The sequence below is a fragment of the Siphateles boraxobius genome, unplaced genomic scaffold, assembly GCF_051911475.1.
Source record: "Siphateles boraxobius isolate OS27281-9 unplaced genomic scaffold, OSU_SipBor_1 19, whole genome shotgun sequence".
Lineage (NCBI taxonomy): Eukaryota > Metazoa > Chordata > Actinopteri > Cypriniformes > Leuciscidae > Siphateles > Siphateles boraxobius.
The window spans coordinates 6480345-6508075 of NW_027508799.1; the positions used below are offsets into that span (position 1 = coordinate 6480345).

Consider the following 27731-nt stretch of genomic DNA (forward strand, 5'->3'; position numbering starts at 1 on the left):
GTAGGGGAATATTTCAACCCCTTGGCCCTTGTAACTCTGTTTTGAGGGCCAGGGTACACTACACTCGAAAACAAGGGGTAGGGCCAAGGGGTAGGGCCAAGGGGTGAATTGGGATTGAGCCTAAGCGTAGCTGTCCATTCGCAAAGTTATGAAATAACCTTAGGCTATATGGAATCGTATTCTGAACGTTTAACCTAAAAATCGTCATTTGTTGTGGATTAGAAATCAAGACAAGTCTATAGGCTAAAGCATATGCACAGGCACTGACTAAATGGCTGAAAAAAAAGAGAAGATACCTTTCAAATAGATAAAATGAATATGTCCTTTTAGAGGAGATAGAGCGAAACAAAGATTGTATTTTAACACATTAAAGGACACCATGACTACATCTGGGAGGACAGCAAACTAACTGCAACCAGCGGTGTTCAAAGATCAGGGAAGGAGGTCCGCAAGAAATGCCCAATACATGGCTGGTTTTCCTGCACGTCAGCAAGTCATTGACAGATTTTTTTTTAATTTATCCCTATTTTGCCCAATCTTTAAAACATAAATTCCCACATTACTTATTTTATGATATTTGTTTCATTCATTTAATTTAGATGTGTATTTCTATTTTCTTCCCTTTTTAATTATTTCATTTATAAATTCATTTAAACAAAACACGAGTACAATAATAAAGTGTACAATAAAGTACAATCAAAACCTTACATTATACTCACGTTGCAGTGTAATCTGTTAAATCTAGATAAAAAAGTGTAATCTGCCGGTTGTCCTGCAGGTGACCTCATAACTCTATTTTCTTGTGATGCACTTGGGGATTAACGATTACTCCAGAGCACTCGTAGTTCTACGAAGATTTTCAAGTGCTATAAGTTACGATGCTTTTGGGAAACAGACCATAATATTAAGATCAGTCCTACGATAGTTTTTACGATCAATTTAGGCTTACGATGCTTTTGGGAAACGCAGGCCTGGCCCATCCAAACCTAGAATCCTGGCGCCGTGCCTGGCCTACACCAACCAATCGTGATGCCTACTGTAGCTGTACACTACTGGGCCACTGTACATTTTACACCAAATTGCATTGCTTAAAACATCTGATGTTAATTAACAAAGCACTCCGAAAAACCACATGCACCAGAGGTAAATGGTTATGGTAAGTAGTTTTTATTTTATTTTAAATAAAGTATTTACTATTTGATGAAAATAGCTAGCTAGTTGAAGTCCAATTAAAATGCCCTACTTAAACTTTTGTCTCAGCTGTCTGACATCAAGTAGCCTATCCATAAAACTTCAACTTTTCATCATTCTTATTAATATAGTTTTGTCTTAAAACGAATATCATTATCTAAATACTACGACCCCCCCCTACATAATTAATGTAGACATGTTAAAGATATGTCTACATTAATTCAGATTGAATGATATGTGTCAGTATCATAATGAATGGACAACCTGTAGTTGTCATGAAACTACTGAATAACAACACCATAATAAACAATAAAATAATACGATTAATAAGACTAATGACTAATGAGAGCATGGGAACCCCTTCACTCCGCCGCAGTTGCGCTTTTTGCCTATAGAGGGTGTGCATCTCCTTCCATGTATGCGTGCGCCACGCGGCGCCATCTTTGCAAGGAGAGCTGCTCTTGGGTGAGTGTCGTCGTCATACTGACCCTAGTCTCGCGTAGCCAGACCTTCAGACTGACGGCTGTAGGTCTGGAACTCATAGCAGCTTTCTTTGGCCAAGCCCCGCCCATAAGGCCGTTTGACCGACATGTCAAACAACCAATTACAGTTCGTTTCGTTCAGCGTCACGTTTCGGTGCGTGGAAATGTCCCCACAACAACAGACCGGCGTGCAACAAGTCAGTCAGCATAGAAAATCAAAGAAGGGAAAGAAAACTTCAAGAGTCTATGCCGTGAACCTCGCATACTTTTGAGAATCCTACGTTCAGCTGATCTTGATAAATGCTCATTGTCGCTCATGTAAACACAACAGTTTTTCTTCCGCAATCACACGTCTGGGCTTTGTTTCCCGGCGGACCAAAAATAAACGCGACACTCCGCCCCCCGGAACTCCGATAAAATTCAACCAATCAGATGACGACTTCGACATTCCTGAAGTGTTTCCAGTTAAGTGTACCATATGCATCAGACGTTTAGCCAACGTTCCGTGGGCGTGACGTCTGAGGCTGAGACTATACTGACCCCAATTTTTCGAAACCTTATTAGTGTTTATTTATTGATGAGTTGTGAAGAAGGAACTGTTGATTTGTCTATATATATTTTATTATTATTATTATTATTATTATTGAGACAGCACTGGTAAGTCTGTTTTTCTTAATTGATTTGTGTACCTATGCTTATCTTAAAATTGATTGAAATGTGGACTGGCGTAAAAAAATTACATAGAAATCAGTAGGCTATTGTAAGACAAAGAAAAACCTTAAGGTAAACAATATAGCCTACTGAAGTAACATTAGTCAGGCAATAAACCTGTGCAGACATGATCGATCGAGGTGACCTGAAAAATAGGTTAAAGTTACCCAATTAGGTTATCGAAGATACGGACCAATATTATCAAATGAAAAGTTTTGTAGTTAAATCATGGATGTTAATTAAAATACTACTGATTAAAAGGTAAATGTAATGGTATGTTCTCTATTTTCTGGTTTATTGATTGTGCTCTCATTGGGTTTGGCGACAATTAACATGGCATGAGATTACCAGGCCTGGTTCTGTCGGAGTCCTCAAACCGAACATTTTAAATCAATCTCTACTGAATTTGAACAGATTCATGCTCATATATTCAGTCAAGCTTTATTTGAAATGTTTGTAAAATAATCTACGGATAGGCCTTACTAGATGTAGCCTAGATTTTTCTTTAAAGCGTTGGAAAATCCTTTAAAAGTTCCACTACTTGCAAAAGGTGTCCTAAATTAGATGCAGCATTCTGCTTTCAGCCTCCGGTGTTGGCTACACGAGTCCCTGTTAATTACCTCAATCAATAGCGCATTATCATTTCGCCTGTTGGTTTTAGATTTTGACTTCAGGAGAAAACAGTCCACACTAGCATGTTTTTCGCAACAACAAAAAATTCAAACCTTCAATATTACTGCCACGCGGAGACTGGCTTTGAACGAAATTTGATACTTCTTACACTGGACTACACTGGATTTTTTGCTAGCCTTCGATCCAGCGATATCATGGCAGTTTACCCGGTGTGGACATATGTGTTCCAAATTATTATGCAAGTGACATTATCAATAGGATTTCTGTATACAAATTGAAGTGTTTGTTTGTTTAATTTCTCATATCTTTTTAGATAACTGGTCTATATATCTGAGACAGGTTTGTTCAGTAGGTTGTCAGGTCTTTTAGGGTAAATGGAAAACATACTTAAGAGGTTATTCCACATTGTTAAATTAAAGTTTTCATGCAACATGGGGAGGAAGAAAGATCTTTCTGAAGATGAAAAGCATGAAACAGTGCAATGTCTTGCAAAAGGTATGACAACAACTAATACTTTGTAAAAACTGAACAGAGATTATTGAACTGTCAAAAGATTTGCACAGAAGAAAACAGTTAAATTATCTTTGTTCAGTTATCACAAAATATTAGCCATTTTAATGCCTTTTGCAAGTTTCATGCTTTCCATCTTTCTTCCTCCATGGTGCATGATAAATGTGATGTCCTTAACAATGTGGAACGACCTCTTTAAGTAGTTGTTTTATTTATTATTTACCTAAGAAGACCTGGTAAATTACTGAACAAACCTGTCAGAGATTGATAGGTTTCTAAAAAGAAATGAGAAATAAAAGAATAGCTTTATTTTAAAAACTAAAATCATAATTTGTATTTTCCTGAAATCTTACTGATGTCACTTGCATAATAATTTGTAACACAGTGTATATAGAGATGCAATGATACAGATAAAAGATTCAGACACGTAACAACTAAAAAAATATGAAAGAATTGTTTTATAAGTCGAAAATAAAGTAACCAATCAGGTATTATTAAAGTAAAAGAAAAAAATGGTGTTATAACTAAATTATGTGCAAAGATCGCAAGGCCAGTTTGAGTGTTTTGCCTTCTCAAAATCAGGAGGAGTCATGTTGAGGCATTTCACATGAAACCAGCGTTGGCATGTATGACATTCAATCTAAAAAAAAAAAAAAAAAAAAAAAAATTATGTATATATATATATATATATATATATATATATATATATTTAAAGGGATAGTTCACCCTCAAGTTGTTTCAAACCTGTATGAATTTATTTCTTCTGCTGAACACAAAAGAAGATATTTTGAAGAATGCCGGTAAACAAACAGTTAACTGGTCTCATTGACTTCTTAGTTTAACTTAAGTAGTTTAACTGGTCTCATTGAATTTTTTTTTTCCTACTATGAAAGTCAATGGGACCAGTTAACTGTTTGGTTACTGACATTCTTTAAAATATCTTCCTTTGTGTTCATACAGGTTTGAAACAACTTGAGGGTGGGAATATGATGACAGAATTTTCAATTTGAAGTGAACTATCCCTTTAAGTTGAAAGTACTTACCCAGTCAGTTGTTGGACCACCTCCAAGGGGTTGTGTCAAACCGCAAAAAGCACAACACTCATCCTTTCTGAACACTAAAAAGTGTGTAAATATTAAAATAGTAACAGGTTTACAGAAGACAATAACAGTTTCATGGTGTCTTTTTTCCCCCATTCATGTCCATCACCTGAGGCTGTCAGGATTTCCTCAGCCATTTTCTGACGCAGTTCCTTCATGTTGGTCATTGAAGAATTGATGTCCAAGTGGGAGGGAACTTCAGGGAAACTATTGACAATCTCCCATGCCATCTTTGAACAATAGTTGTAAGTGTAAGAATGAATGATATTTAGGGTCTCAACTATAAGGTGGATTTTCAAAAAAACATTTTCCACAAAAAAAAAAAAACCTGCATAACAAACACACCACAGCTGTATGCATCCTGCTGGATTGTATGCTTAATTGTGGCCCCTCTCCACTCAATCTCCACCCACTCATTTTTTCCTTGCCTCATTTTGAAGTATTGACTTGATAAATATATGACAGTCACAGTTAGAGGTAATACAGTTAAAGTGATTGGAAGTAATTAGAGCTGGGCTTAATACTTTTATTTAAGCATTGTGTTTTTACCTAAATCTGATTGCAGCTTGCTCAGAGTCCTTCTCTTCATCAGTTCCTTGTGGATTAATAACAAAAATCTGACTGGAAGATGCATGTAGATACTGGAAAAAATAGAGAAAACCATTTAAAATTTCAGTTCAGCTTTGACTACATAGCCATAAAGAAGGACTTATTGGTATTTTGAAAGCTTTCACCAAAAACTTCCAGTGGTTCTCATCCACATTCAGGAAACTGATAACTGCATCATACTTTCCAAAGTCCACCTGAAATGTTCGATAATTTCACATTAGTAAATCTTTTTAAACGTGTGTTTTCAAATCTTTAATGTATAACAATACAATGATACCTTCCGCAGACTCTGTCTACATACTGCATCTCTCTCTTTTGTCATTATCACTTGAGAAGTGTAATGGTTGAGGAGGTAAATGCTACTGTCTTTTCCCATTTTGTTCAGTATGGTTTGGAAGTAGCATTCAATTATCTTGATGAAAAGAGCAAATGTACAAAACATGCATATTAGACAAAGGTCACTGACAGCTTTTCAGATGTGCACAATATTTATGGTGTACTTTGGTGATTTAAATCATGCCAATTGTAAATAATAATAACTCATGAATATTCTTGCCTCTCCCACAAGCCACTTGTGAGGTTGCAGAGTTTTGAACTCTGAGTGATGGACGGTGTATGAAGTGTTCTTTTCTGCCGACGACACAACAGCAACCACCACTTCAGTGTCTTTTTTGGACCAAAGGTATTCAATCTGCAAATTATATTTTTTATTGTAAGAAAGATGTTAAATTCATTGCAATTATTTTACAAAATATAATATGAAGTAATACCTCAGTAGTTATGTCCTTAGATGTTTGTTTTGATTTATCATGCTCAGTATTGTCATGTTTTGATGTGGTTGACAGGTCCAATGGTGAATCTGGGATGACCTTTGTGTTATCCATCTGGTTGGTGTTGATGTTGATGTGTTTGTTTTTTGGACTTTGAGATGGCTTTGGCAGTATATAAGGTGGGTCAAAGTATTTTGTCCTACGTTTTTAATGTTTTCGAGATGTTTTCTTTGCCCATTCTTCTTTCTGGGAGAAGAAGTTTTCTTTTGGTTGTGGCCCACAGCAAGGCAGTGACAGATTATTGTTCATTATGTGTTCTTTGTATCTGGCTTGTAGGGATCCATACATTTTGAGGATAAAGTCAGCAGGACGGAGGTACTTTTTCGTTTGAAGGATGCTCTGTTTAACAATCCAAAACCACTCTTGCACATGGCAGTTTGTTTCTCTGGTTTTGGATTGTTGGCTGACTGTGCTGATTTTGGACTTAGATCCCCAAGAAGCACTCCACTCCAGAGGGGGAAAATGCTCATGTAGGTGTTCATGAGGACGTCGATCAGCTCTGGACAGAAAAAGGAATTTATTTCCCCTGTGTTGATACCAAGGTTTAGGCTCTTGACCCTCTCCAAAATGGCACTAAACACTGATTTGAAAGGTGATGTATCACACACAGGGGTTGCCATTTGTGGTGTTTCTGTGTCCTCTTGCATTGTTTCTGACTCATTGATTATGGTTGTCTTCATTATTCTCAGGTCCAGCGAAGCTTTGGCTGCATTCACCATGTCTGTTTCCTCTGGCGATGTTAACAGCACACACATATCCTCAAATACAGCCGTTGCCTCCTCTAGATGTGTGCTGTTTAGCAACAAGGCAAAGCAGTAAGTGGCGTACTCTTTTACAGCCTTGCTGTCGGTCTTTTTGGAAAATGCCTGGCTCACTGCCTTTATAACATGTGAGGAGCAAAGATGTAAAACACTGAATTGATGATCACCACTGTTTACTGTGTTTGAAAAAATTCGGTGTGCTCTCTGGAGATAAGTCAAAATGTTTTCCTTGTTCCTTGTTTCCTTGGCATGATGTTATTTGACCAAGGGCCCTTAATGTTTCCATTAGCCAACATGTCAAGGTAGGAATTGAGTGCTGATTTGATAGGAGCTCACTCACAGGAAGTGGTGGCATGTTTTATCCCATTCCCGGTAGTACAAGAGCATAGTAGAGCACTTTCTTGGGCTGACCGGGAATGCGTGAGGTGACACTACCAGTGGCATCCAAGTGAAGTGTTACTGTTTTTCTTTTTTTAAGATGCTGGGCTAAAATGTGCAAACCGCATTGCGTGTACATGTGTACAACAAATGGGTCCACCTGCAGTTGTTGTAGGTAACCAGCAGTCTCAGCACCTTCAGATGTAGCACATTCTTTAATTATTTTTTGTGTAAGCACCAGCTCCATGATTATGTCATCATGTAGCCTGGTGCTTTTTTTCACTTCACTGGATATGACCCTTAACACATCTTTAGTTAAGCATTTTGATATATTGCCTGCCACAATCTCTTCTGATGGTGATTTTCTTAGGGTTTGGTAGTAATAATTGCTCACACCATGTTGAATGCTTTTAGCAATTTTTCCCCTTCGGACATATTTGGCCTGTCTGAATTTTTTGTCACTTGTTTTGTGTGTTATGTCTCCTTTACGGGCTACAAAGACAGTAATTTTCTTTTGTGATTTTGTTGGTCGTGTTTTTATTGTGAAAGTAAAGACTGCTGCACAGCCTTTAAAGGTGCAGGTGGCACGTGCTCTAAAGAAATGCAGGGATCGTTTCCGACTGTTTTTGCATTTGACATGTTGGTACTTAAAGCACAGCACACAACAAGGACTGATCTTTGTGAATTCTTTGTACAGGACATCGGTCCATGGTCTCTGGAGTTGGTTTGAACCATGCAGTGGCTTTATTTTTTCCCACCTCTCCCATTTTATTTCAAAACTGAATTTTTTTGGGCCTGGTGTTGTGGCCCTCCACTCTTTGTTGTTTTTGTCATTTTCATGTTCATTTTCATGTTCATTTTCATTTTCATTTTCATGTTCATGTTCATGTTCATTTTCATGTTCATTTTCATTTTCATTTTCATGTTCCGGTTCCTGTTCCTGTTCCTGTTTTTCTTCCTCTTCATTTTCAGAATATGTGGACAATGAAACCAAGTCACTCTCCTTTTGTCATTTTGTTGTCTGGTCTCATCCTGGTGATGGAGTTCTTGTCCATCTAAAAGTTTAATTATTATTATTATTTCAGTATAATTCTACCAATTGTAACGTTTTAAACCTACACTACCAATCAAAAGTTTGGGGTTAGTAAGATATTTTTTTTGTACACAACTGTGTTTCAACCTAGATATTAACCCTTTGATGCACAACATGGGTCTAAATAGACCCGACTGAGTTTGCATTTTCTATATCTTTGCAAGAAATTAATTTCATCATTCAGTATTCCAGGTATTCCTCAATTAACTCGTTTTAGATCATTACAAATCCTTATTTAAAATTTTCCTTTCTTACTTTTCGAATAAAAATCGTTTTTGTTTCACTACCCTTCTAATGCGCAACATGGGTCTAAAAAGACCCGTATTCATGTTTCTTTGCTGAATATTTGAAAGAAATGTATTTTATCATTTATTCATCCAGGTATTCATTAAATATCTTGTTTTTGATTTCCACAAATCATTATTTTTATTTTTATTTTCTTACTTTATAAACAAACACGGTTTTTGTATTTCTACGTCAATTTTACACACATGGGTCAAAAATGACCCATATAGGAACCTTTGATATTTATAAATAGTATAAATATATTTACTGCAGAAAACAATTCACCTGCCACACATTTCACAATTCAACACAATTCTTACATATATTTCATGCATGTAAGTTTTTATTTAATACATTTTTTGTCACAGAAAATATTTGATATTTTGTGAAAGACATCTAGATATAGCCTAAAATTTGAACGTTTAGGCTAAGGTTACCTTGACCTTGAAATCCATTACTAGTGCAAAAGAGAAACATGTCCAATACTATTAGCTTGCGGTCGACATATTTTATTTTATCTAATGTTAGCTAGGTCAACAAAATAAAAGTTGCAATAGAAAGTTATATATACAAGTATATATTGGCGCTGTTGGTTACCTGGTCTGTACTGTATATTGGTTACCTGGTCTGTACCTCCATATTAATTTTTATAAATGGTCATAAATCAATGCTATCGGTCACATAAGCCGTCGTGTGGGGCACTATGGCTGCTGTCGCATCATCCGGGTGGATGCTGCACATTGGTGGTGGGGAGATCCCCTACAGTTGCACTACACTACAGTTCAATTTCAGTGTTATCGGTTGGTTACAGTAAATGTGTTGATCTAAACAACTGTGACAATGGTTATTTTAACAAAAAGTTTTCTTTATTCTTTTGTTTTATCACGCTTGCATAGATGGGTCATTTTAGACCCATGTGTGTAAACTTGATGTATTTACACAAAACCTAGGAAATATTAAAATATGAATTTGTGATAATTGAAAACTAGATATTTTGAATATTCATAAATCATGAAATTTATAGATCATGAAATATAAAATGCTCAAATAAAGGGATTTCAAAAGGTGAAACAAAAAAATGCAGAGCCATGCATGAAATAACATAGGAAATGAATACGGGTCTTTTTAGACCCATGTTGTGCATTAGAGGGGGTATCTATAGCTTGCGCATCAAAGGGTTAATAATAAATGTTTCTTGAGCTGTATATTAGAATGAATTTCTGAAGGATCATGTGACACTGAAGACTGGAGTTAGGCTATGATGCTCAAAATTCAGATTTGATCATTTAAATCAAATAAATGCAGCCTTAGTGAGCATAAGAGACTTAAGAGACGGGGAAAAAATATGGAAGTCATTGGCTACCAACAACTGTGTGGTTACCAACATTCTTGAAAATATCTTCTTTTGTTTTCAACAAAAGAAATAGTCATACAGGTTTGGAACAACTTAAGGTTGAGTAAATGATGACAGTCATTTTTAGCAGAACTAACCCTTTAACATTGGATAAATAAAGGGCATTTCTGAGTTGGTAAATTTATACAAGATGCGAGTGGTGATAGAGTGGATCTATGTTGGTCAATCCATCTGAAGTGCCCCAACTGGGGTCCGGCCTATGTTCCCACAGTCCTATTTCCTCTCATTTAACTATGTCCCCTATGAAGGGTAGGTTTTAGTGCTTGTGCTAGTACAGGGATAGCCCAATTACATCCCAGACAAGTCTCCCTCCTGTAAGGGGTAGGTTTAGGTATGTTACGGTTAGGGCTGTGGGAACAAAGACATGTTCAACCAAGATTACTGTTTTCTTTTCTTTTTTTTTTAACATCCATTTGTGTTGGAAATGCAAAACCACCAGTTTATTTATATTTGGCTTGGTGTAACCACCGTGGCCATGTTTGTATCCTGATGCACTGATTAAAAGTCATACTGATTAAAAGTCACTCTTGATCAATTCATTTGGATATAATGTCTAAGTAACAACACTGCAAGTTCTTGTACCGTTATGCTGTATTTTTTTAAGAGCGTTTGGACTATCCTGAGCTGAGGTTTACCTTACATTGAGATATACCTAAAATGTGTTGTCATGACACAAAGTCAGCCACTGTGGTTAAACAAAGCAAAACACTGGTGGTTCTGCAATACCAAATACAGAGGTAATTGTGCAACACACTTTACAATTTTGGACCTCTTGATTTACAGAGACCCATATATATGTGCCAATAAAATAGCCTCACTACACCTGTACACCACTACATTCTTTCAAAACTTGCTTTCATTATTTAAATTTTTTTACACATACTCATTGTTTCTCAACACAAGAATTTTGTAACTTGTAATGACAAAATTTGATTTAATCACACACGATCATGGTTAGATTGAATGTATTTGTAGTAATTTTATGTATAAGACAATGATCCACTTGTAACACTTGATTATGAAAACTATCAGTAAAACAAAGCAATTTAACACTCTCCCTTACCTTTACAAAGGACTTCAGTTCGTATACCTTGCCTGTTGTTGTTCCATATCATGCTCAACCATTTGCATAGTTTGTCATCTGTCTTTTTAAAAATATCCATAGCCAGGTTTGACCATGTTTGTGAACAGATTTTTTGTTTTTTGCTGATATTTTTCAAGATAAATGCTTTTATAATTGCATCCCTCCCTCCTGCATCTATAAATCTTTGTTTTTTAATTTGTGTCCTTTTTTATATCTACCCATGTTTAGAACATGTGTGAAACAAAAGCTTATCCTTTTAAAATTTCAATATATATGTGCAATTATGACATACTGCCTCCTACAGGTGTGGGGAACAATTCCAATTTGAGATTATATATATATATATATATATATATATATATATATATATATATATATATATATATATATATATATATATATATATATATATATACTAAAACCAATATCCAGATACATGCACCCTTTGAAGTTGAGTTAGAACACTTTATTTATTTTCAATGAATTTATTTTCAGGTTTGAATTTAATTCAATAGTGTTTATCCTGGATTACAAATGAAAAAGTGGCTTGCGTGTAAATAATGTTTTAGTTCCAAGCAACAAATCACAACCTTTGAAGTTGAGATAGAAAACTGTCTGCATTTTTAAAAGAATTAATTTAAAATTTGAATATCAAACTCGGTCCAAACAACTGCAACATGTTCCTCTAGAGGGCAGTAATACCGCACACTCTTTAGGAGACTTTGCGAGATTTTTCACCATTTTTGCTTTCAATAACACGTGTTGTGCTGTAGTTTTATGAATAACAGAAACACAAAATTGTTCTTCTATTAACCAGTAACAACACACACCATTTGAAGTTGAGTTAGAACACTTTATTTATTTTCAATGAGTTTATGTCTTTCTTTGAATGTCAATATCAAACTTTGTGCTGTGATTCTGTGAATAAAGACAACATCAAAATGTTCTTGGAGAATCCAGTAACAACACACAGCCTTTGAAGTTGAGTTAGAACACTTTATTTATTATCAATGAGTGTATGTCTTTCTTTAAATATCAATAGCATAACTTGTGCTGTGATTCTGTGAATAAAGACAACATCAAAATGTTCTTGGAGAATCCAGTAACAACACACACCCTTTGAAGTTGAGTTAGAACACTTTATTTATTATCAATGAATTTATTTTCAGGTTTGAATTTAATTCAATAGTGTTTATCCTGGATTACAAATGAAAAAGTGGCTTGCGTGTAAATAATGTTTTAGTTCCAAGCAACAAATCACAACCTTTGAAGTTGAGATAGAAAACTGTCTGAATTTTTAAAAGAATTAACTTAAAATTTGAATATCAAACTCGGTCCAAACAACTGCAACATGTTCCTCTAGAGGGCAGTAATACCGCACACTCTTTAGGAGACTTTGCGAGATTTTTCACCATTTTTTCTTTCAATAACACGTGTTGTGCTGTAGTTTTATGAATAACAGAAACACAAAATTGTTCTTCTATTAACCAGTAACAACACACACCATTTGAAGTTGAGTTAGAACACTTTATTTATTTTCAATGAGTATGTCTTTCTTTGAATGTCAATATCAAACTTTGTGCTGTGATTCTTTGAATAAAGACAACATCAAAATTGTTCTTCTATTAACCAGTAACAACACACACCCTTTGAAGTTGAGTTAGAACACTTTATTTTTATCAATGAGTTTATGTCTTTCTTTAAATATCAATAGCATAACTTGTGCTGTGATTCTGTGAATAAAGACAACATCAAAATGTTCTTGTAGAATCCAGTAACAACACACACCCTTTGAAGTTGAGTTAGAACACTTTATTTATTTTTAAAGCATATATGGATGGAACAATTGAGCGTTTTTCCTCTTCGCTTTGTACTTTGTAGACGGTCCCTATCTGCTGTTTTACATTACAAAATGTATAGGTTGTGATACAGTAAAGCCGATTAAAACACATAAACTACACTGTGTGTTCTCGTCTACGTTTTAAAACAGTTCGAACACAACCTGTTTTTCGTTCTTATGCCAAATCGTTATTGATGTATTGAAGTGTTTCGGAGCTGAATCTCTGACAAATGTCAAACTTCCAACGTCAAACCAACTTTATATCGGTCTAACTCGGAGCTTCAAAAGCCCCGTTTCTCCATCATTACTATTCACGTTTACGATATGATTCAGGATATTGGGAGCGAATATAAAACGCACATTTTACACAAATGTACTGTTACTCTTGCGCCTATATGCACTTAACTCACAAAAATAACGTTAGATAAAGCATTTCTATGTTTCATTCAATATTAATTAGTTAAATTTAACAATTGTTAAAAGCTAAACAATTATCTGAGGGGCTTACATTGATTTAAAAGCATAAACGCCACAAACCTTTTATCAGCAGAATCACAACAGATCAGATGCAGGAGCGCGGCGCTGATGACATCTTATTCTTCTTCTTCTTCTTCTTCTTCTTCTTTATTTTTTTATGGCGGTCAGCTTACAACTTTTAGGTGCACCCGCTGACGTCATAGCGCCAATCTAAAACAAAAGTCCCATTCACATGCTGCTGTTTAAATCACAAAAGTGCATAGACATACAACATACAAATAATACAAATAATTAAAAAGATGACAGAGGGTTTCAGAGTTGAATTCTTGATGAGTGAGATTCTATGGAAGGCATTTTCTGCCAAAATTAAATAAATCAATTAAATTACATGCAAACTAAAATCAGATTAACCATTTCATTACAGAAAACTGTACGCAAAATATGTGACAAAATTGAGAATGAAATTAAATGATTTCATTTTTATTTTCACAGATGATTTCACAGCATCATCCAGGTCAAATTGAAAAAAAAATGCAATTGGTGATTTCACGATTCATTTTCACTACAATCTCAAGGCAAGACTGCCAGTATTAAAATCAAAAGGCAAACGTGAAAAGAAACTTCAAATACAGTTTTTACAAAGCTTTTTATTAACACGCATGCAATAATAGTGACACAATTCAAATGTAAAGTTTAGTTGTCATTTTGTCTCCTCTTTTATTTCAGTTTTCATTTTCAAAGTATGCAAATTCTATGTTAATGAGTGGGTGGGGCTTATTCAAGTTACGGTGCTACAGACACGCCTTCCGTAAAGCGAGATCGTCAACGCCCCGTGTGAATGACGGTGCTGATCCACTTGTCCGTGCGACACTTCTGTTGTGCCGCACTCCACTTTTTTCCTATGGGTGACGTCAAGCGACTTTAAAGCAATCCGGGAAGGTGGTGCTTCATTTGGAAAAATGCTGCACGTTAAAAAGCTGGCCGATGCCCATCTTTATGCAAATGAATTCCGTTGAACGCGACGCGACTATCCAATAGAAGTAGAGCATATGGAGACGGGTGGAAGTCTCTTGCAGGTCCTCTGTTCTAGACATCCAACTACAAAATGTTGATTTTCTCAGAGACATGGTTGAACCACAGTATACCGGACGCGGCAGTAGAGCTAGCAGGCCGTACGCTACATCGTGCAGACAGAACAGCGGAATCCGGTAAGAAAACAGGAGGAGGACTTTGTGTTTATGTTAATGATTCCTGGTGTTCAAATTCAACTACAATCAATAAGTTTTGCTCTCTGGATTTGGAATATTTAATGTTAAGATGCTGACCATTTACTTGCCCAGGGAGTATACAGTTGTGATTGGCATGGCTGTATACATACCTCCTCAGGCTAACGTTATGTTAGCATTGGAGCAGCTATATGACGTCATCAGTAAACAACAGAACAAACACCCTGATGGAGTTTTCATCATTGCTGGGGATTTTAATGAAGCACATCTTAAGACTACTTCCAAGTTTTTATCAACATGTAAAGTGCAAAACTAGGGGGGAAAGCATCCTAGATCATGTTTATTCTAATGTAAAAGATGCTTATAAGGTTATACCACGACCCCACATCGGACAGTCAGACCATATCTCCTTGTATCTCGTCCCTGCATACAAAGCCCTTGATAACAGTGTTAGACCAACTAGCAGGGTTTTTAAAATTTGGACTGCACTTGCCATGAACCAACTCCAGGACTGTTTTGAACACACAGAGTGGAACATATTTTCAGTTTACTTCATCCGTACTGTCATATATTAGTTACTGCGTAGATAACGTCACTGTTAATAAAAAGATCAGAGTGTATCAAAACGAGAAACCGTGGATGGACAATGAAGTCAAATTGCTGCTCAGAGCAAGGGACAGAGCTTTTAAATCAGGAGATATCTCTGCCTACAGAGTTGCTAGAGCTAATCTCAAGAGAGGTATCAGGTCCGCAAAATTAAAGTACAAACAGCGGATTGAAGAGAATTTTAGCAAAAATTCCAATCCACGGAGAATGTGGCAAGGCATCCGATCAATCACAGACTATAAAAAGAAAAATTACACACAGCATATGACATATAATAATAATGATGCTAATTTGCTGATGATACGACTGTCATTGGGCTCATATCAAACAACAATGAAGATGCTTATAGGGACGAGGTTCAGAACCTGATAGCGTGGTGTGACATTAACAACCTGGTCTTGAACATCAAAAAGACCAAAGAAATGATAGTGGATTTCAGGACCACTAAAAAGACCATCCACAGCCCAGTAACTATCAAAGATGACGTCGTGGAGAGAGTTCCCAGCCACAAGTTTTGAGGAGTTACCATCACAGAAGATTTCTCATGGGGGATCAACACCGTAGGTATAGCAGGGAAAGCACAACAACGCCTCTTTTTTCTGAGAAGGCTAAGGAGAGCTAACCTACTGCAGAAGCTGTTGTTCAACTTCAATAGATGTACTATAGAGAGCGCCTTGACAAACTGTATGACAGCTTGGTATTGGAGTTGTACAAAAGCTGACAAAAAAGCCCTGCAGCAAGTTGTAATAAATAGCACAGAACATTGTAGGCATTGATCTGCCATCACTTGAACATCTTTATAACTCGCTGTTTGAGAAGGGCCAATAATATCATCACTCACCATTGCCATAACCTGTTTCAGTTCCTCCCTTCCGGCTTGCGTTTTCGGTCAATCAGTTTTTTTCTGACAGCAATAACCATGTTAAACTCTAATATCTCTCTGTTGGACCATGTATAGTAAGGTTGTTGGCAATGTGCGACTTACTGTATAAGTGCAATAATAATTTATCTGCTATACACCTATGAAATAGTAATAGTACTGATATTTTTAGTGTATTTATTTTGTTGTTATGCTAATTATTATATTTATTAAGTATTTATCATTAATGTATTTATTTGTATCTTAGTAGATGTATTGTTAACAAATTTGTTTTGTCTTATTTTAAATGGGTTCTATTTCTCCCTCTCTTTTTAAATGCACCTGTGGGGTTGTCACAAGAGTAATTTCATTGTGTTACAATGACAATAAAGTATAAAGTAAAGTAAGTAAAAACAAAAACGCTCAGGAAACTTTAGTTCCGAGTAGAAAATGGAGGAGAAATGTATTGTGGTGGTTGCAGGTTTCCGCAATTTATATGACCCATCTTTGTTGTCCTACAGGGACAACGATCAACGAAATTCTGCCTGGAGAAGGGTGGCAGACGTCGTTGTAGTCCCTGGTGGGTTTTTTATGAGTTTGAACTGTGTTAAATAAAATGTTAATTCAACCGATGAGTTGTAATGCTAGTAGACAGCATTGAACCCAATGGCGACGACGTGGCTTCTTCCTCCGGAGGTAGAGCAGAGCAGCTACAATGATCCTTCTCTGTTTTTGATTCATGACTGCTTAACGAAATCTGTATACACATCACTTCTTCGAACAAATGTTTTAAATACGCAACATTTCCCGCTCGGTCAATACCACACCCATAGCGGTAAACAGAGGAACGCCCATCAACGTACAAATCTGGGGAGGCGTTGCGACACCACGCGACAGTCGTGTCGCAAAAGTGGATCACCACTATGAGGGTGATTGAGTGTGAATGTGTGATACGAAGTTATTGAAATGTGATCATATTGTAATCGAGACGAGTCTTGTCGAAATCTGCAAGTCAGCTTTTGCGGTAAGCTGCCGCAGCATTGGAACAAGAGGAGAACAACACAAACCAGACTGTCCAGCAAGCGTCAAACCCTCGGCTCACTGCAGTTCCTCAGCCTGAGTCGCGGGCTTCTTCAGTTGCCAGAGAAACTGTTCAGCATAAGTACATATGTAAAAAAAAATTTATGTTAGCAGATAAATAGTCCACTTTGGTGGCTAAACAAAAAAAGCTTGTTGAAAACTTTCCGAAAGATTCCATTGTCCACAGGATAGATTTCCAAACTGAAATAATATTTATTACATAAAAGTACGTTTACAAAATCAAAATCCCAAGTAAATAAAGGATTGAATCAATCTGTGTAACATGGAGTCAGGCCGTGAGGTCAAAGACTGTCACTTCCGGTTCTGGCCACGCCCTCAGGTGAAGTCACAGGTCCTTTATTCCCAGAGGCCTTACATCTCCTGCTTCAACCCCTAGGTCAGTACTTCTCAAAGTCCGGACTCCGGAGGGAATTCAATCCGGCCCCGCCTCCATTTCGTATTTCAAGAGCACTAATTGTGTGTAAGGGATTAAAAGTGTGGATTTCCTACTTTTGATAAACGCATGTTAAAATCATTTGTTTATTTTTTGAGATGGCCAGAAATTAAAACGAAGGCGAGATATTTAATGTTTTCCTCCATGATTTAGTTGCCATGACATCCAGTGAGCGTATGACTTTTGACGTAATCGGGCGCAACGCGACACTTCACCGCAGTAAGCGTTTGAATGGGTGTGGAGGAGGTCATTGTCCAGGAAAAGAAAAGTTGATGAAGAAAATAGAGTTTTCAAAGATGATTGGACAGAGAGGTATGCTTTCACAGATATCCCAAGTCTCCCGGAAGTTCTAGGAGTCTCCCGCATATTGATAGCGGCCCCCTGATGCTCGCAAATTTGTTCAAATCTCCCGCAATGTAGAGCTTGCGAGCTCCAAACCGTGTAGCGCGCGCACGGCAGATAGGGAGAGAGCGACCTTACACCTTACGTGTGTGCGCATGTGCGTGCGTGCCTCATGAAGCGCATGTAAGCCCCATCCAAACCCCCCGTCAACAAAAACCGAACAACCCCCCCCCTCTCCTCTTGCCCCCCCCCTCTCCCCTTGCCCCCCCCCCCCCTTAGGTTAACTAAACACTAAAACAACTTTTTTTAGTTAATAATCTGTAAGAATGGAGCTTCATAAATGCTGTTCATTGATTCCGGTAAATTTTTTGACATTTGGGTTTAAAGTGTCTTAATTCTACAATATATGGTGTAAAAACGTCTGAGTGCTGCCCTCTTCAGGTTGAACGGTGGCTACTGCAGTTGAATTTTCCTATTGGTGGTTGCGGTGGTTCGTGACGTAGCGGTTGCAGGTCACGTAGGCAGGTTCCATACAAAGAAATGAATCTTAGGTGCACGCCCCCCTCCGCTGGGCTCTGCCCACTTTTCCAGCATTTTTCAAATATTGCCAGTGGGTGGAGTCAGGCTCTGACCAGGGGTTTTGTTACCCTTTAATTAAAAGACAAGACACAGTCAAACATGTTGTGGAAAAGGTGAACAGTAATGACAATGCAGATACTGTAAAATGCAACAAAACAAACATTAAGTAACAGACAAGACACCATCAAACAGGTGTAGTGGAAAAGGGTGAACAGTAACATATCAGTTATACTCATATCACTTTACTCGTATTTCGTATCACTTTACTCGTATCACTTTATTCATAACTCATATCACTTTACTCGTATCAATTTACTCGTATCACTTTACTCGTATCTCGCATCATTTTACTCATATCACTTTACTCATATCTCATATCACTTTACTCGTATCACTTTACTCATATCTCGTATCACTTTACTCGTATCCAGAGCCGGCCCGAGCCTTTTGGGGGCCCTAAGCGGAATTTGATTTGGGGGCCCCCTCCCACTACGCGGAGTCACCTGTGCTTGACGATTATTGACACAAATATTACGCAATAATGATACATTATAAATTAATACAGTGAGGTTATGTATTATTAATACAAAATAAATACTTAATAAAAAATAGATAGCCTACTTAAATAAAAAAGTTTTAACTTTTACTTTTACTAACTCTCTGAAACTTTTTAAAACAAACTGTCTCAAAACATATCAAATGAATAAGTCAAGAAGTTACTTCTGACATGATGAGCATTGTGTGTGCTTTCTGCATATGTATTTCTTGCACTTGACACACATGGTGCTGGTTTTGCTGTCGCGTTTCCATGGGCACACCTCACATCTCTTGTTCACTCCTTAATTTTCTGTGTGTCTGACTCCGGATCCACCTGCTTGCACTGACTCAACCAAAGCTGCAGCCGCTGGTGATCGAGGTGGGCAGGCACGTCTCTGAATCTCAGGTGTGATGAGAGCTTTTCCCAGCTCCTGCAGGAAGAACCGACGTTTGTTCAATTTGCCCTCATTCCAGGTTTGGTTGATCTCACGCCACAGGACGAAGGCATTATATGCTGACACATCCAAGATGTTGCAGAAGACCACCAGAGGCCAACGGACAGTCCTGCGCTGGCAGCTGTAGGCTGATGTGACTTTGTCCAAATTGTCAACCCCTCCTTTCGTGGAATTATAGTCCAGTATAATTTCTGGCTTCAGGTCTTCTCTTGCACTCAGTGATGCATCTCTGTGCATTGTACTCATCACAAGGACATTCTTGTTTCTTTTGGGGCAGTAAGAAACGACTGTTGCAGTTTCAGAGAGAGCAAATTTTGATGAATACACATTTCTGCCCTCCATGTTCAGAATCTCTCTGTGTAGCTCAGGTTTTTTTTTGCACTGGCGAAAAGGACAGCGTCCTCTGAATGGTACAAGGCGTTCATCCACTGTAATTTGTGGTCCAGGGTTGTAAAGACGAGGCAGAATTTCTACCCATTTATCCCACACATCTCTGATTGCCGCTAATTTGTCCCTCTCACGTCGACTAGGTCTGGTTTCACAGTCATCAAAACGAATGACCCGAGAAATTATGTGGAATCTTTCCTGAGACATTGTGGAGCGAAATATTGGCCTTCCACAATCTGTACTCCATAAACTGGCAGTTGCCTCTCCCTTTGATCTGTACGCTCCAGCTAAAATTAGCAATCCAGTGTAAGCATTCAAATCAATAAGTAGTCAATCAAGTAGTTTCCATTTCTCACCAAATACACGGCTTCCCTCCAGATTGGTCATATCCAGGATAGTCATCTCTATTGGTTGTAAATACAGCTCAAAAGCTGAGTGTATGTCGTGGACTCTTGAAATGGCAAATTGTGTCGGACCTGGAATTTTCTTGACAACCATGGATGCTGGTAGTCTTCCTCGCTGTTGTGGTGGTGTAGAATTCCATTCTATTTTACCATCTTTTGACATCCATCGTTCAAAGCTTGATGGTTGCTGTGATTCATCATTTCTCTCTGATAAGGAGGTGGATGTGGCAGACTCTTCCTCAGAGTAATCCATAGACCATTCATTTTCTGTATCTTCATCAACATTTTCCTCAATCTCTGAAGTATCCTTTAACTCTGAAACAACTTCCTCTGTATCAGTATCATACTCCAAAACCTGTGAAATTACTTATTTTACTGTGAATCTTTGGGAGCTCATTTTTCCTGCTGTCTATCTCAAAGTCTCGTGCCACACTGAGCTAAAGTGTGGGAAAGGTCATTATTCACTCACAGGGGAGTGAGAAACAAAACATAACAAAAACAAACATCAAATAAATGTTTCTTATTCATTTTTTGGCTCTGTGAAGCTGCCTTTGAAAATCCTACATAAAAGGTTTGATTAAAAGCTAGGTATTTCAGATATCTTGAATATAGAAATGAGAGCTTTTTTACTCTCTGTGTCTGACAAAGATTTCCATCTGTAATATGCAATTAATTCTGAACACCGTGATTTAGCTTTTTCAAGTAGGCTATGTTTGGTTAGGGTTAGAGCACTTTTAGATAGACTTGCACTTTAGAATTGGAGTTGAAGTGCCCTGTGTGTATTACATACAATAAAGTGCGTATCATATGCACGTAAAACTTACCCCGGCGTACAAACCACACGACGAACACAATGCGGGCTACAGAGACGCACCCCCATGAGATCGGGCTGAATGAAGGTAGGATTGGAGGGTTTGGTAAGGTTGGATGACTGCTGTGTTAAGGTAGGAGACACGACGTAATTGTGAGCAGAGAAAAATCCGGGAAGGGTAGGTTAAAAATTAGATGGAAGGTTTTAAAACATCTCCAAGCTGTTAAATATGATTGAAGAGTTCTGGGGGAAAAGGCTTGGAAAATTGAATCAAGAGGGGTGTCGAGCAGTGGTCTCAAGGAGTGGTTTAGGGGAGGATTAATTCTGAAAAGTGAGGTACTGGCGTTGGGTTGGGGTTTGCTTCTGGAGCCAGCTGTCTGAATTTCTGGAAAGCAAAGCGTGAGAGAGAGTCAGCAATTAGATTTTTTGATTCTGGTACATGTTTAGCTGTTATAATAAATTGGTCGCAAGCTGCGATCCAAATGAGGCGTCTTAATAGTGGCATCATACCAGGTGCGCGAGAGCAGGTTTTATTAATGCAATGCACGGTTGCTTCATTGTCGCAGTAATCAATGATGTTGTTTGTGGACCATTCTTTAACCCATAAAAAAGTTGCGGCAACAAGAGGATAAAGTTCAAACAACGCTGCAGAGGCTTAGAAATGGGTCATGTCTAGAAGCTGTGGTGGCCAGGTGGATGCGAACCAACGGCCTTGGTAAAACCCCCCGAAGGGTTGTGTCGGTGTAGAGTTGGATATCGGTTGGGAGGGACACTAAAGTATTGTAGAAGAAAGATAATCAGTTCCACTGTTTAGGGAAGGTTATCCATAACTTTAGCTCCTCACCGCATGGATTGGTTAGAGATATTTGGTCTCCTAACGCGGCAACGGAGGATGCAAGGGAGAGAAGATGTGAGATAAAAGGGCGGCGTTGCGGGATTATGCACATTGCGAAATTTGGGTGGCCGAGCAGAGAAACGAGTTTGAGCTTAGAGCATTTTGGGCTGTCTAATAACGTGGATGAGTCCAGAATTATTCTGTCAATTTTCTCTTTGGGTAAAGAAGCCTGGAGTTTAACGGTGTCCAGGTTGATACCCAGGAATTCAATGGACGTGTCTGGGCTGCTGGTTTTCTCCTGGGCGATTGGGACACCTAGCTTCGAAAAAACTTTCTGAACTGTGGTGAGATGCGCTGCTGGGATGGCTTCGGGAGGCGATATGACTAAGAAATATTAGGGATATTAGCACACTGTGGAGCTGAGGCCTCTGTTATGGGGATTATTCTGATTGTTCCTCTGTCCTGTACTTCATCAAATGAAATGAGGTTCATGTACTCATTTATAAATAGTGCATCCATAAACTGAAGCCTAAAGTTAGTGTCAACGCCACACTGTCTTTGTACCTCAGTTACAAGTTCACTGACAGAACGTGGAAGTCCATTTTGAAAGTTAATTCTTTGACTGCTGTTGTCTCCCAGGATCACTTTAAGAATGGCTGAGGCCGTCATTGTCCGTCTCAATCTGTGAAGATGGAAAAAGATTTAGGTTTTAAAAATTGTTGCATATTGATTTGTTGATCTACATTTTTCTTGTAATGTTAACATGTTTGTAGAAATAGGAGGTTTGTCAATTCAAATAACTAAGCTACATAGAATTGGAAATCAGACTCATTTTAGGACTGCAACTAATGATTATTTTCATTATCAATCTTCAATCCTGCTCCTGGAGGGCCACTGTCCTGCAAAGTGTCATGTCTGCTGCAAGAAATACTGGCCAATCATTCACGCCCACACGCACGTGCAATCATACAACAACATAAACACGAGACTAGAAGAGACCAGCAAATACATCTACCGTGACAGTACCCCTCCTTCTAAGAACGCCTCCTGGCGTTCCCAGACACCCTTACCTGTCGATTGTAATCATCGATAAGGGAGTGATCCAGGATGTCTCTAGCAGGAACCCAACTTCTCTCCTCCGGACCGTAACCTTCCCAGTCCACCAAGTACTGAAACCCGCGTCCCCTCCGCCTAGAGTCCAGAATTCGATTAACCGAATATGTGGTCTCTCCATCTACGAGCCGCGGTGGAGGAGGGACCGGGACGGGCGGGTTAATGTGTGAATGAAACACGGGTTTAATTTTGGAAACATGAAACACGGAATGAACCCTCCTGTACGCTGGAGGTAATTTGAGGTGGACAGCCACCGGGCTAAGGATCTTAGTGACAGTAAACGGGCCAATAAATTTGGGTGCGAGCTTATTAGACACGGTACGTAGAGGAATATTCTTAGTTGAAAGCCACACCTTTTGACCAACGATGTGTACGGGAGGCTTAGACCGGTGGCGATCGGCCTTGGCCTTGGTGCCCGCCCCCACCTGGAGTAGAGTCTCTCGGGCTCTAGTCCACGTGCGGTGACACCTCTGGATGAAGGCGTGGGCGGAGGGGAACGCAACCTCGGATTCCAGACTGGGAAATAAAGGTAGCTGGTAACCTACACTACACTCAAACGGAGATAGGCCCGTAGCTGGCACTGGTACCGTGTTGTGCGCGTACTCTACCATAGACAGTTGTTGGCTCCACGAGGAAGGATTCTTGGAGACCAAACATCGCAACACTCTCTCCAAATCCTGGTTGGCTCTCTCAGTTTGACCATTGCTTTGGGGGTGAAACCCAGAGGACAAACTAACCGTCGCCCCCAGTAACCTACAAAACTCTTGCCAAAATTTGGACACAAATTGGGGTCCCCTGTCGGAAACCACGTCTGTCGGGGGGCCATGTAACCGAAAGACGTGATCTACGACTGCCACCGCCGTCTCCTTAGCTGAGGGTAATTTGGGTAAGGAACAAAATGGGCCGCATTCGAGAACCGGTCCACCACAGTTAAAACCACTGTGTTACCCTGAGAGGGTGGGAGGGCGGTAACAAAATCTAGAGCGATATGGGACCAGGGTCTCGAGGGGACCGGCAGTGGCTGAGGTAACCCGTCTGGAGGTCGATTGGAAGTCTTACCAGTGGCACAAACCGAGCAAGCCAAAACAAAATTGTGAATGTTCCGAGCCATAAGTGCCAACCAGATAGTGCAAATATGCGAACCAGATGATAAGCGTTACGCAAATCCAATTTTGTGAAGATGGATGCTCCCTGTAATCTCTCGAAAGCTGAAGACATCAACAGCAAAGGATAAGTATTCTTTACCGTGATGTTGTTCAGCCCCCGGTAGTCAATACAAGGTCGCAGAGAGCCGTCCTTCTTCCACGCAAAAAAGAACCCCGCCCCCGCTGGAGAAGAGGAAGGGCGGATGAACTTGGTTGCTAGAGAATCAGAAATGTATTTCTCCATAGCCTCTCTCTCCGGAATAGAGAGAGCATATAACTTGCCTTTAGGCGGAGACTTACCCGGCAGTAAATCTATAGCACAGTCGTAGGGACGATGCAGAGGTAGAGAAGCAGCACGAGACTTACTGAACACTTCCTTCAGGTCCAGGTACTCCATGGGCACGTTAGACATATCCCCTGCTTCCTCCTGTAACACAGACATAGGCACAGACGAACAAGCAGACACAAGACAAGACTTATGGCACTCCTTGCTCCACTCCAGCACGGATTTGTGATGCCAGTCCACTCGGGGATTGTGTTGGATGAGCCACGGGTGTCCCAGGACGACGGGTGACAGGGGTGAGTCCAGAATATAAAATGAAATAGTCTCGGAATGGTTGCCAGAGGTGATGAGGGTGACATCTTTAGTGGAAAGGGAGATGGTGGGTAGTTATTGTCCGTTGAGTGCGTGAACAGCGATCTTGTGAGTGAGTGGTTTGCAGGGAATTTGAAACTTTTGAGCAAAACTGTAGTCCATAAAATTACCTTCGGCCCCTGAATCGTGTAGTGCGTGACAGTCGTGCTGGTGGATTGACCATCTTAGTCTTACCGGGAGAAGGGTGGAGGTAGATGTCACAGCTGATGAGGTCTTCCTGGCGGAGATCCCACCCAATAGTAGCCTCAAGTTTACTACCAGGCTGGGCCTTTTACTGAGCAGCTGTATGCAAAATGTCCTGATCCTCCACAATAGAGACAAAGGCCCTGGGACATCCGCCTCTCCCTCTCCTCCCGGGAAAGCCGAGCTCGACCCACCTGCAGGGGCTCCGGATCGTAGTTGGGGCTGACCACGTCCCTGCCACTGGACGAGGAACATCGATACCTAAGAAGGTACGGGTGGACTGGGCTCGACGTTCGACCCTGGACAAACGAGCGTCCACCCAAGGAGCCAGGTCTATCAGTCCGTTAAGGGTGGTGGGTAGGTCCAGGGCGTAGATCTCCTTCTGGACGTGGTCAGCCAGCCCATGCAGGAACATGTCCCACTGCGCCTCCTCGTTCCAGCCGCACTCCGCCGCCAAGGTCCGGAACTCAATGGAAAAATCCGAAACAGATCTTCCCCCCTGTCGCAGCTCTGCCAGAGTTCGGGCTGCCTCACGACCTGAAACAGCCCGGTCAAAAACCTTCTTCATCTCGGCGGCGAGGGTCTGAAACGAGGCGCAGCATGGGTTTTGATTTTCCCACACCGCCGTCCCCCATAGAGCCGCTTTCCCAGTCAGCAGGGTTAAAGTGAAGGCTACTTTGGCTTGTTCTGTGTTAAACATGCGAGGTTTCAGTGCGAAGTGCATGGAACAGCAGGTGATGAATGCTCTGCAATGAGTAGGATCTCCTCCATAAGCCTCGGGTACTGGTAGGCGCGGTTCTGACTGGAATGGGTTGTCTGGTGGTGTGGGGGGAACGGCCGGTGTGGGCGACGCAGCGGGAGCACGCAGGTGTTGGATCTGCCGGGTGAGTTCGGATACCTGCGTCACTAAGGCTTGCACTGCACGACCCGTGTCGCTGATTTCTCTTTCCTGGGCGTCCATTCGCCGAATGCTGTGGTGGATGAAATCCTCCAAGGATGACGGGGATGCACTCGCTGCTTCCATTTGATGGTCAGATCGTTCTGTCATGTCTACTGCAAGAAATACTGGAAGCAAAAGCGAGTTACTCTTTTAATTGAAGATAATAATAATAATACAAGGGAACAACACAGTGCAGCCGATGGTGAGTGACGCAGGGACTTCGATGATCAGGATCCGTGGAGAAGTGCAGTGAAGAGGTGAAGACAACGAAGACTCAAACCCACACGACACGGTGATGATGACGATGATGGCGAAGACGACGAAGAACAGGAACATCAGGCGGGACAGAACACAGGAACACCAACACCGAGGACATCAAGACAACGATCTGACAATGATGAGGAAACAGTGGTAAGAATATTTAGAGTGGTGAGATTGATTACAGCTGGTGATGAAATGATGATCAGCTGGAGCAGATCAGGAGTGCCAATCATTCACGCCCACACGCACGTGCAATCATACAACAACATAAACACGAGACTAGAAGAGACCAGCAAATACATCTACCATGACACAAAGTTTAGTTCCAACCCTAATCAAACACACCTGAATCAGCTCATCAAGCTCTTCAGGATCGCTTGAATATATAAAGGCAGGTGTGCTGAAGCAGGTTGGAACTAAACTCTGCAGGACAGTGGCCCTCCAGGAGCAGGATTAAAGACCTCTGAATTAAACTGATGATTAGTTTACCAATTTGTTGTTTACTACAAAAGAAATTAAAGTTAAATTGACGTGTTACACAATAACTCCTAAATTCAATATGCAACTACAAATACACTGAGAATGTAAAGTGGCATGCTCATAGAAAGTCTAGCAAGTCAATGACAGACTAAGGGCGTCTTCACACCTGAAAGTCCGCCCCAAGGTCCGACCCAAAGTTCATGTTTAGATACATTTTTTACATTCTTTAAGTTTTGGTTTGGTTTCACATTGCAATTATGCGAGCGCACTAAAGAACTTTACATGACATACTTGTGTCCTGTCGTCATCATCTATGTGGGCTGCAGCTTGACATTGATTGGTTTGTAAACGTACGTGTGTTTGACGTTAGCATGTTGTCAATTTAGCGGGTAACTTTGACAAGAATGAATGAACAGACGCATATCGTTGCCACTATACTGTTATTATTATGGCATTACTACCTGCAGCACCAACTATACTCGACGCTAGTTCAAGTTCGCCAAATGAACGTCCTTGTTGTGCGAACATTTTATCGTCGCCGGCAGGAAAGGAGGAGAAGACTGCAATCCTGCGAGAACCACCAGAACTTCCTGTAAATGGTCTGAAAGTCCAAACCAAACACAAACTGCTTTCAAACTAGAAACGAACCAAGCCTTTGTTCAGTTTGATCTGGACCGAGACTACCTCTTTTCGGACCGTGGTCCGGGGGAGGTTTCACACCTATAATTTTGATTCGGATCAAACTAAAAAGTCCGAAAATCCGGACCAAACAAGGTAGGTGTGAAAGGGCCCTAAGACAGAGCTCTTGAAAGTAGTTATGTCAGCATGCACACCATGACTTTGTATCTCTTCAAGGCCAAACTTAACCAAAATAGTGCATGCATATACAAAAATACAAAAGTAAATAGAAATGAATTGCCACTAGGTTAACTAACCAACCTTTTAAGAGTATATGCCTTTTCAAGGTCACCATACAGTTTG

The 27731-nt window shown here is 39.8% G+C and overlaps 1 protein-coding gene across 1 annotated transcript in view; it reads right to left on the reverse strand.

Moving 5' to 3' along the window:
- Nucleotides 1–13595, reverse strand: part of LOC143742440 (uncharacterized) — a 44722-nt gene extending 31127 nt beyond the window's left edge. The window contains exon 1 of the mRNA XM_077235293.1: nt 13459–13595. The gene's annotated coding sequence lies outside the window, so the exon portion shown is untranslated. The remainder of the gene's footprint in view (nt 1–13458) is intronic.
- Nucleotides 13596–27731: the final 14136 nt, after the last annotated feature.